This window comes from Candoia aspera, chromosome 6 (genome assembly GCF_035149785.1).
Source record: "Candoia aspera isolate rCanAsp1 chromosome 6, rCanAsp1.hap2, whole genome shotgun sequence".
NCBI classification, from domain to species: Eukaryota; Metazoa; Chordata; class Lepidosauria; order Squamata; family Boidae; genus Candoia; species Candoia aspera.
In genome coordinates, this window is record NC_086158.1 from 74,953,401 (window position 1) to 74,965,588 (window position 12,188).

The 12,188-nt window shown below is 44.5% G+C and overlaps 1 protein-coding gene across 1 annotated transcript in view; it reads left to right on the top strand.

The window, feature by feature from the left end:
- Positions 1–12,188, top strand: part of LOC134500247 (putative lysosomal acid lipase/cholesteryl ester hydrolase) — a 265,244-nt gene that overhangs the window by 154,663 nt on the left and 98,393 nt on the right. The window lies entirely within an intron of this gene.

The window sequence follows — 12,188 nt, forward strand, 5'->3', positions numbered from 1 at the left end:
TGCCTGGTGAGCCTCCAGTTCTCTGGCGCCACCCCCCTCTGCAGGGAGGCTGGGCCTATTAGATTGGCCCACCCCAGGCAACTGATGGACCCAATTGAGTTTCAGAGGGAGCTTGGGGTTGTTCCGGGAAGTCTGCTGCATGGTCCGACTGAGGCCTTGGTGGCCACGTGGAATGAGGGAGCAGCCGGGGCCTTGGATCGGATCACGCCTGAGCGGCCTCTCCGTGCCCATGGCTCCTGCAGCTCCCTGTGGTTCATGGAGGAGCTGAGGAGGCTTAAGAGGGCTAAGAGATGCCTGGAGCACCACTGGTGGAAACGGAGCGAAGACGACCGAACACGAGCTAGAGCCACTACTAGAGCCTACCTCGTGGTGGTAAGGGTGGCGAAACATGGTTATTTCTCTGCCCTTATTGCATCTGCAGATAGCTGTCCAGCGGCCCTATTTTGGGTGACTCGGTCCCTCCTCGGAGGGAATAATACCGAGCCTCACCTGCAGGGTCGCTGTGAAGAATATGCTGCGCATCTGGTGGATAAAGTCGCTTGCATTCGCTCTACGTTGGACTCCAGCTTTAAGGCAGGGCCAGTGGAGGATACGGGGGCAAAGTCTGGCATGGTTATCTGGGGGGAGTTTGATCTGGTTGCACCTGAGGAAGTGGACAGGGCCCTCGCAGCTACTAGTTTGGCCATTTCTGTATTAGATCTGTGCCCTTCCTGGTTGGTCAAGGCTGCCCAGGAGAAGGCATGAGATTGGGTCTTGGCGGTGGTTAATTCCTCCTTGAGAGAGGGGGTACTCTCGCCGGCTCTTAAGGAGGCGGTGGTGCATCCCCTCCTCAAAGGGCCATCGCTTGACCCAACCAGCCTGGACAGTTTTCGTCCAGTCTCCAACCTCCCCTTTTTGGGGAAGGTTGTGGAGAGAGTGGTAGCATGGCAGCTGCAGAGGACCCTGGATGAAGCGGATTATCTGGGCCCTTTTCAGTCAGGGTTCAGGCCGGGTTACGGGACTGAGACGGCATTGATCGCACTCTTAGATGACCTCTGGCAGGAGCAGGATGGGGGCAGTGTGACCATCCTTGCTCTTCTTGACCTCTCAGCGGCCTTCAATACCATCGATCATGGTATCCTTCTGGAACGGCTTCGGGAGTTGGGGGTGGGCGGCACAGTATTGTGCTGATTCTCCTCCTTCCTCCAGGGTTGGTTCCAGTCGGTGTTGATAGGTGGGGAAAGATCCAGCCCATGCCCCCTACTTTGTGGGGTGCCTCAGGGCTCGGTTCTCTCCCTTCTCCTATTTAACATCTACAGGAGACCATTGGGGGAGGTGATCTGACGGTTTGGGGTAAGATACCATCAATATGCTGATGATACTCAGCTTTATATCTCTACCCCAGACCACCTGAGTGATGCCGTGGATGTCCTGACCCAGTGCCTGGAGGCTGTGAGGGCCTGGATGGGGTGCAATGGGCTTCGACTCAACCCAAGCAAGACTGAGTGGCTTTGGGTTTGTGGGCCTCCCGGTGCTAAGGTTTTTCCACCTCTGGTCTTGGATGGTGTTGCACTGCCCCAGGCAGACCAGGTGCGCAATCTGGGGGTCTTCATAGACTCATGGCTCCTGCTCAAAGAGCAGGTGGCAGCCGTGGCTAGGAGGGCCTTTGCACACCTTCGGGTTGTTGCCAGCTGCGCCCATCCCTAGACCGAGAGGCTTTGCTCACAGTCACTCATGCCCTCATGACCTCCCGTCTGGACTACTGTAATGCGCTCTACATGGGGCTGCCCTTGAAGAGCATTCGGAAGCTTCAACTGGTACAGAATGCAGCTGCATGGATAGTAAATAGTGTCGGCTCCTCGGCACATGAAACACCACTGCTATGTGAGCTGCATTGGTTGCCAGTGTGCTTCCGGGTACAATTCAAGGTGCTGGTTGTCACCTTGAAAGCCCTTCATGGCTTGGGGCCGGGTTACCTAAGGGACTGCCTTCTCCCAGTTGTTTCTGTCCGTCCAATTCAATCTAGTGGGTTGGGTACGCTGCGGGTCCCATCAGCCAGGGAGTGTCAGCTGGCAGGAACTAGAAGGTGTGCCTTCTCCTCTGTAGTGCCTGCCCTCTGGAGCATCCTCCCTCCAGAAATTAGGATGTCCCTGACCCTGTTGGCCTTTCGTAAGGCCGTAAAGACCTGGCTTTGTGCTCGGGCTTGGGGCCTCGAGCATGTGGATGGTCCTGTCTCTTGGCTGTATTAATATCTATGCATTGCTGATTTGGCAGCCATGTATATTTATTTTGCATTTATTTTATATTTTAACTGTTTTAATTATAATTGTTTTAATTATAATTGTTTTAATTATTTTACGGTTTTATTGTTGTAAGCTGCCAAGTCACTTGCTGAGATGGGCGGCTATAGAAATCAAATAAATAAAAATAAAATAAAATAAAATAAAAATAAATAAAATAAACAACAGCCCAATCAAAGAACTCCCAAGGAGAGAACAACTCCCCCACCAGCCCAAGCAGGGCAAGCCTATAAACTGAGAACAAGGCTCACTCCCTCTTCGCACTGAAGATGTTGCCTAGTCTGGCAATGAAACCTCTGCAAGAAAACAACAAGGCTCAGAGAGCACCAAGGACTCCACAAAAAATTCCCTTCCATGTTTCTTCCAAAGAAAAGAATTTTGGTGCTATTCTCATGGGTAGAATACTTTTTCTTAGTTATGAAGTGCTCAAATAGGAAAGAGAGAGAAAGAGAGGGGGAACTTGCCCCATCTTTCACTGTACGGTAATCTCTTCAACAGTCTGCCTGACTTCCCACAATCCAATTACATTCCAGGAGAAGACTTCAGAAGGAAATGTCTCTTGGATTCCACCCTGCCCCCCAACTGGGATGTGTTGAGTAGACAGGGAGAAAGTCTAAAAGAAATTCTGAGAGTAAGAGGTAGGGAGAAAAAAACTCTTTTGAGGGGAAGGAAAAATACAAGAATGCATAAGGCAGATGGTTTAGTTCATAATGGCTTAGTCTATTACTAATCAAACCAGGATCTATCTATTCAATCATCTATTCAATTACCCAATCTTTTTTTTCCCCTCCATTCAGTGCTTCCCATTCAGTGAAAAGAATATTAGGACTGGAGAGGTTCAGCCATTGCACACTGACTCCTCCATGTCTTGTGCCTGGCTGGAATTTAAGAATCCTCAAATAGGATTGTGAGAATTCTCCCAATCAAGCATACGGTTGAGAGCATAGGGTGATGTATAGTCTTATGCATCAGCTGAAAACTGAAAGCAAAGAAATCAAACTGCTCAAGTTCCTAATAGCTAGTAGAAAATAATTCTGAAACAAAGGATTAAAAGCGAGTGAGGGATGCTTTTCACATTCCTAAAATTATGGCCCTCCAGTTCTCTTTTACGACTTGGAACTGTGACCACACTTTGCCTCTTCAAATTCATCTCCTAGCCAGATTTCCCCACCTCTTTCCAGGAATGTGACCTTCAACTATCTAGTTGGAATCATGGAATCATCTGTGAGCCCTCCCACACAAACTCTTGGATTAGCACCATGATCCTGGGTTACCACCCTATTGTTGCTGCTCTTTGACAGCTGATCCAACTGACCTCCAGAACTGTTGTGGCACAGGAGAGATGGATGCAAAGTCCATTTTCCAAAAATAATGCTACTATGTGGGGACAGGCAGTTACCCTCCATGGATATCTAATTAATTAATGATTCCTGAGGTTTATCAGTCACATCAGGAACAAATTACTTTCAGCAGCATACACTCCATACCCATAATGGGTAGACTGTTCCAAAAACAGGTGCCACTATGGAGAAAGCTCATGCTCATGGTTCTACTTCAGAGGTCTCTGCTGGGGGTCCCCAGGAGTCAGGGCCCAGAGTAAGCCTTCCCTACTGGGCCTCACTGGGCAGGCACAGACCACTCAGGATAAGCAGTCTGTAGAGAACCATGGACAACACCAGATGGACAACACCGAAACCAGATTGACTACATCCTTTGCAGCCAAAGGTGGCGGACATCTATACAGTTGGTAAAAACAAGACCTGGAGCTGACTGTAGTTCAGATCACGAACTTCTTGCACAATTTAGGATCAGACTAAAGAGATTAGGGAAGACCCACAGATCAGCTAGATATGAGCTCACTAATATTCCTAAGGAATATGCAGTGGAGGTGAAGAATCAATTTAAGACTTAGTAGATAGGGTCCGGAAGAACTATGGACAGAAGTCCGCAACATTGTTCAAGAGGCGGCAACAAAATACATTCCAAAGAAAGAGAAAACCAAGAAGGCAAAATGGCTGTCTGCTGAGACACTAGAAGTAGCCCAAGAAAGAAGGAAAGCAAAAGGCAACAGTGATAGGGGGAGATATGCCCAATTAAATGTAAAATTCCAGAGGTTAGCCAGAAGAGATAAGGAATTATTTTTAAACAAGCAATGTGCGGAAGTGGAAGAAGACAATAGAATAGGAAGGACAAGAGACCTCTTCCAGAAAATTAGAAATATTGGAGGTAAATTCCAGGCCAAAATGGGTATGATCAAAAACAAAGATGGCAAGGACCTAACAGAAGAAGAAGAGATCAAGAAAAGGTGGCAAGAATATACGGAAGACCTGTATAGGAAGGATAACAATATCGGGGATAGCTTTGACGGTGTGGTCAGTGAGCTAGAGCCAGACATCCTGAAGAGTGAGCTTGAATGGGCCTTAAGAAGCATTGCTAATAACAAGGCAGCAGGAGACGACGGCATCCCAGCTGAACTGTTCAAAATCTTGCAAGATGATGCTGTACAGGTAATGCATGCTATATGCCAGCAAATTTGGAAAACACAAGAATGGCCATCAGATTGGAAAAAATCAACTTATATCCCCATACCAAAAAAGGGAAACACTAAAGAATGTTCAAACTATCGAACAGTGGCACTCATTTCACATGCCAGTAAGGTAATGCTCAAGATCCTGCAAGGTAGACTTCAGCAATTCATGGAGCGAGAATTGCCAGATGTACAAGCTGGGTTTAGAAAAGGCAGAGGAACTAGGGACAAAATTGCCAATATCCGATGGATAAAGGAAAAAGCCAGGGAGTTTCAGAAAAACATCTATTTCTGTTTTATTGACTATTCTAAAGCCTTTGTGTGGACCATAACAAATTGTGGCAAGTTCTTAGTGGTATGGGAATACCAAGTCATCTTGTATGCCTCCTGAAGAATCTGTATAACGACCAAGTAGCAACAGTAAGAACAGACCACGGAACAACGGACTGGTTTAAGATTGGGAAAGGAGTATGGCAGGACTGTATACTCTCACCCTACCTATTCAACTTGTACGCAGAACACATCATGCGACATGCTGGGCTTGAGGAATCCAAGGCTGGAATTAAAATCGCTGGAAGAAACATTAACAATCTCAGATATGCAGATGATACCACTTAGATGGCTGAAAGCGAAGAGGAACTGAGGAGCCTTATGATGAATGTGAAAGAAGAAAGTGCAAAAGCTGGCTTGCAGCTAAACCTCAAAAAAACCAAGATTATGGCAACCAGCTTGATTGATAACTGGCAAATAGAGGGAGAAAATGTAGAAGCAGTGAAAGACTTTGTATTTCTAGGTGCAAAGATTACTGCAGATGCTGACTGCAGTCAGGAAATCAGAAGACGCTTAATCCTTGGGAGAAGAGCAATGACAAATCTCGATAAAATAGTTAAGAGCAGAGACATCACACGGACAACAAAGGTCCGCATAGTTAAAGCAATGGTGTTCCCCGTAGTAACATATGGCTGCGAGAGCTGGACCATAAGGAAGGCTGAGCGAAGGAAGATCGATGCTTTTGAACTGTGGTGTTGGAGGAAAATTCTGAGAGTGCCTTGGACTGCAAGGAGATCAAACTAGTCCATCCTCCAGGAAATAAAGCCAGACTGCTCACTTGAGGGAATGATATTCAAGGCAAAACTGAAATACTTTGGCCACATAATGAGAAGACAGGACACCCTGGAGAAGATGCTGATGCTAGGGAAAGTGGAAGGCAAAAGGAAGAGGGGCCGACCAAGGGCAAGGTGAATGGATGACATTCTAGAGGTGACGGACTCGTCCCTGGGGGAGCTGGGGGTGTTGACGACCGACAGGAAGCTCTGGCGTGGGCTGATCCATGAAATCACAAAGAGTCGGAAGTGACTAAACAAATAAACAACAGCAGCCCAGAGTCCCTCCGGTCGAGGAGATGAGTGGTGACAAGTTTGATAAATAAATAAATAATGAGACCTTGAAGGTTGGACACTAGAGGGAGCCAGAGGATAAAGAAAATGGAGCAGCAGCCATTATAATAATTGGCTTTATTTTCCTATTTACTGTAGGCAGAATAATGGGTATCATCCTAGCAAATTTTTCACTAGATATTATCTTACATGACACATACTATGTAGTAGCACATACATCCTCTCCATAGGAGCAGTGTTCACTATTATAGGTGGCCTAAGCCACCGAGTCCCACTATTTACATGATACTCACTAAACAAAACCTTAACAAAAATCCAATTCTGAGGGACATATGTTGGTGTCACCGTAACATTTTTTTCCACAACACTTCTCAGGGCTCTCAGGAATACCATGCCGATACTCACTTTCCAGATGCCTTTACCCTGTGAAACACAGTATCATCATCGGAGAGTTCTACCCTCTCATTAATTGCAGCATCTTTATATATTGTATGAGAAGCAATAACATGAAAAAAAAAACTACCTATTCCCCTTGGGGGAAAAAAACCCATGTAGAGTGATTTTATGGTACACCACACCATACCCATAGAACAGAACTAACGTTTATATTAAACAATATGTACGCTCCAATCCGTGAATACATCTCGTACATAAAATGACCCTGACTTGAGAAGAGACAGATTTCAACCGTCATCTGTTTATTTCAAGTCAACTGCATGCCTTTAACGTTTCCTTCTCGAGAACCTAGTAAATATGTATTACATGGCCAAGTAACAGTATTCTGTGGTCCCTGGTGCCATATGCAACCCAACTTTCACAAGAGGCCACAGGACCAACAACAGAAGATATAGTATTCCTACATGACCATGTCCTCTTACTTACCTGTCTTATATCTTTAGTTATCTTACTTGTTGCCATGACTGCCATCCTAGCTCCTGTAACTCACAATGACCCAACAGAAGAAGTTGAACATTATCACACTAAACCCACTTGAAGTCCCCTTACTCAATATAGCCATCCCACTATAACCTGGTGCTACTACTACATGGTCTCTTCACATATAATAAAAGGCAACAAAAAAGCAGCAGGATATGTTTGGTATTTGGATGGGAGACCACCAGGTAATACCACTAGGCTAGACTGGTAAGGCAAAAGGAATCCAAAAAGAGACAAAAGCATACATTACACCAATGGGAAGTGGGCCCATTGTGTTATGCACATTTAGGTAACCATCCCAGTGCTGGTATCTAATCCTGTGGGAGAGATCCCATGATTGTGGCTGCATAAAGTACACAAAGGTAACCCAGGTCTTACTAAAACATCTTTCCTTCAAGGAGGACCTTCCAGTCTACACATTCAAGCAACAATGTACACGTTCAAGCTACTGGAATGCTGTACCAAGTTCAGACATTGATCCATCATAGCCCAAATGGTTCTATCTGCATTGCCTGCCTAAGGCTGCATCTTCTGCCATTCGGAGCCAAGAATATCTATTCTGGACTGTCCCATGGATATGGAGTGTGAATTGTGCATGGTATAAAGTGCTTATTTTTTAATGTCCTGAACTTAAGTGCCAAACGGTCACCTTAGGAGTAGTCTCTGTTCTAGTAACAGAATTGCCCTGTTCTGTTGATGCTTTGATATGCCTCCCCCCCCCCATCCCACAGGGCGCCAGGCCCAGCACTGGCAGGGTAGTAGTATTTTAAAACTCTTCTTTGTAGGTTGGTCTTCTCCAGCCACTAACCCTCCAGCATCATTTTAATTAATTTTATTAGACTTATCAACTGCTTTAGATTTTTTGCAAGGAGAAAGAGGATAAACGTACTTTGACTAATAAGGTTAATAAATAGAAATATACTGACCTGTAATCGGTTGTGGTGGGTTCTTTGCTTATGTATAACTCAGCAATTAGAAGATGTAGATTTGCAGCTGACGTTGGCTAATTGCAAAAAGGTAAGCAGGATTTGGTTGGTATTTGGATGGGAGACCACCAGGTAATAAAACTAAGCTAGACTGGTGAGGCAAAAGGAATCCAAAAAGAGGCAATAGGAAATCACTTCCTCAGTTGCAAAGAAAACCACATGGATGTGTTCATAAAGTAACTGGGAACTGAACTCAACTTGAAGCCAGCTGCCTTAATTATTTGTGACGGCGTCTTCACTTAAGAACAGCCCAGCAATTAAGTGGGAGTTTCTGTGAAGTCGTCATCCAGATTTGATCATACTTTTTAGTTATAGCGATTATTCCTTTCTCTATTTCTGCATGTGCCTCTTTGGAAAATTCAAATGCCAGGATATTTTATTCTTATTTAGCAGCACCAGATGTTTCATAGATTACAGTGCAGGATAAGGGGGAAAAAAAAAAAGGATGTATTATTTCCTCTCCTGTAACAGCCATAGGAGGCAGGAAAGGCCAACCTGGCACCCTGCAGATATATTGGGACGGAAACTCCTCTTCGTCCAGGGAACCAACTCCAGTCTAAAGCTGCGGGATAAATAGAAGCCTGAGGCTGCCTGCAGATTAGGCGGTGCAACGCTTCACTTTGATGAAGGTCTGAGTGATCTCCCACCCCCAAAGCTAGTTCAGGACATGACAGGAAGGAATTCCCTTCCATTCTTGAGGGAAGCAGAGCAGCCACATCGCTCTTCTTCACCTGCTCTGACATTTGCAACAGCCGAAAAACTGATCTGAAAGTGGATTTAAAAATGACAGGCTACAAGAATGAAATGGAAAAAGATGCTACACTGGACATACAAATGAAACCAGCTGATGCCTTAATAATTAAAAGGGATATACAAATAACAAACCAAGAGAATGACCTGGATAATTTTCCTATACTGGATTTACAAAAGAGCTTGTTGAAGCTTTGAAGAATTTTGTGAGTAGGGACAAAGAAAAAAATGAAAAGAAATCAAGCTCTACCACATTATTTGAAGGGACTCAAGATCAAGATTGCTACAAGTAAAAGGAAGGAATATCAAATTGATTTATTTGATCAAGATTAAAATAGATATGTTGTTATCTCTGGTAACCCTCAATGGAGTTTTGCTGATCAGGACTGAAACAACGAGGCTTTAAGGATTTGTTTATGACATGACTCAGTGCTTGCACAGGGGACCTTTCAACTCTCAAGGGATGGGTATGGGAAGAAGAGATCATTTGTTGCACTTTAAGAGAAGGAGATAAGTTACTAAAATTGTTTATATTGTTGTGATGAAGGGGTAAGTTATTTCTTTATAATTTTTTTTCTTTACTATATTCTTATTTTTCTTTTCTATTTTTTCTATTTTTCTTTTCCACACCTATTTTTTCTTTTTATTCATTTTTTAGTTTGCATTAGTTTTTTTCCTTGCAATTGTAATTTTTAATGAAATTATTTAAAAAAAGCAGTACTTACAGCAATATGTGGGTCTTGATTACGTGATTTTGACCTGCATTCTAATTGTATTTCATACGAAAATAATTGTGCAGCTTCCCAACTTGGTCATTTTATATCTGACCTAAAATCTAGCAAGACCAACATTTTGTCCTATCTTCAGAAATGAGGCTGGTAATTAGCAGAGGGCTTTTAGGCAGCTTTCCAAACAAGATTTTCAGGTCCACCATATTATTTTTAAAATTACTTATGAGTGTTTTTAGCCACAAAACACTTGTTGCTCTATTCTTGGTATTCCATGCTTCCCAATTAGTATCTCACAGCCCATGAGTTTGAATGTGAGAACTGTTCTTAACAAGTTGTTGTTGTTGCTGTTGTTGCCATGCATGCCACTTGACTCTTGAGTTGAAACTTTAGGTCCAAAGCCCCTGCAAAAAGATGGAGCTAACTGCAAAATCAAACCCCTCCCCCAGCCACTGTTTATTCTATGCAGTATTCAGGGTTTAAATAACACACCCAGCCATAAGCTAACCACTAAGGTGCAACATTTATGAATGTGGGTAGACAGCATCTGCCAACACTCATAAATCATCTTTTATCTTTACTAATGCCATACACGAGTAATGTCAGACCCAGGAGATCAACATGGGTTCTCAATGATGGGATGTGCACACACACACACACACCACCAGATTGTAAGCAAATCTGAGGGGCCGCAGCATGGGTAGCTACCACAGAGTTGCTGGTGTCTAGGATCTGGCACTGGGGGTCTCCTTCTACAGCCATTGCACTTGCCACCATGGCTTCTGCAAAAGTCCCAACCTCCCTCTGAGCGTTCCTCAGCAAAGCAATCTGGAGAGGATCAAAACTCACTTCCCTGTCTCATATTTCTCCTCTTTCAAGCATGGCTGTTGCTGGGCATCTTCTTGCAGAACATCATGGGAATCCTAGAGCTGAGCCTGCATCCCTGCTCCAGGCAGCTTGAGTGCTCCGGCCTTCCATCCCATGGCATTGTCTTCAAGATGCAGCACCACCAATCCCAACTCAGAATAAGAAATGCTCACAAAAATGAACATGAATTCACCATCACCACCACCAGGACATGGAATCAAGTGGTTGTACAAGTAGCCAAGCTCCTCCTCCTCTTCCATCGCAGCTGGCAGAAATGACCCAGTCTTCAAGGGCTGCCAGTTGGCCTCTGCGTCACTCATCCATTCCAAATCACAATGCTGCCACACGACAAAATACATGTCAGTGATGACACAGCACCAGCTCTGCCTTCTGTACATGTATCACAACACTGTGCACAAGCACATAATGCCAGAATCTGGGCTGCAATGAATAAGCCGTGCATGGCTCTCTTAAAATAGGTCCTCCTTTAAAATCTTAAACACAAGCAAGACCACTGAATCACCATGTTTCCTGACCATGACTCCTCTATATGGAGCATATTCATTGTCAGAAAATTCCACAATTTAAAAATCAGGGCTGTTATAACCAGTCAGCGACCACAGATCTGTACGTTTTGGACTGGGACTAGGAAGACTCATTCCATCCTCAGCCATGGAAATTCTCTGCCAGATCTACCTCACAGGACTGTTGTTGTAGGGATCAAGTAAAGTTAAATCTCTACACCAGCTTCACCTGCCTTGAAGATGGGATGCAAATCTAACATGTATAATAAAAATAAATGGCTGGGCACCCCAAAGAGAAGTCTGAAGAAAAATGTAAAGTTTTAGTTTAATTTAAATTGAATGTGCTGGAAGGAAATTTAGGGCCAGACGGCTCTGAGGAATGAAATTTGAATCAGGATCAGTTTCCAGGAGGAAGAGTTTATTGTGGTCAGCTGAGCAGGCACAGTTCCAAAACAGGAATGTATGTCAAAGAGTTTAGTGACCTTTTATACACTTTTGCATGCGCATGCACACTATTACCCATTTTACAACCCTTTGGAATGTTTCTTTTGCCATATATGGATAGTCACCCCCTCTTTCTAACCCCATCAGCTTACCTGTCTCTCTCCATTAGGCCAAATGGAGATTTCTGTGCAAGCATTTTTACAAAAACACAATGCATTTAGCCGATTTAAACATTTTCTCCTTCAAATGAAAATCTAGTTATGGCTATTTCCCACTTCTGTAGCAATTAAGGACCAGGTACAAGTCTAGGCTTCGGCATGGAACCTCATCAAGTGACAATGGGCCAGTCACTTCCTTCCAGGCCAATCTACCTCCCAGGGCTGCTGTTCGGGGGAAAAACTGTAGGGGAGAGGGCGGAGTGGCTGCTTGGAAGAAAGGCCAGATAGAAATCTAAAGCTTCTGGAGCCACCCACGTTATTTCGATCGTGCACCTTGAGAAAACAGGTTCAGCCAAATTCCCAGATGCGCGAGAAATCGCGGTCCCCCGTGTGCTTAGCACAGGAAAACAAGCAGCCGCAGCGTCCGTTCCTCCCCGTCAGTTTTACGGAGTGTCAAGTGTTAAACCTGGAAAGATTTATTGGCCAAGCTTTACCGTTATTTACCCTAACCAAGGCAGAGTCAGCCTGCCTTGCGCGTCTACCCACTTAACAGCGATGCAACGGAATCGGAAGAAATGGAAACCGGTTCCGT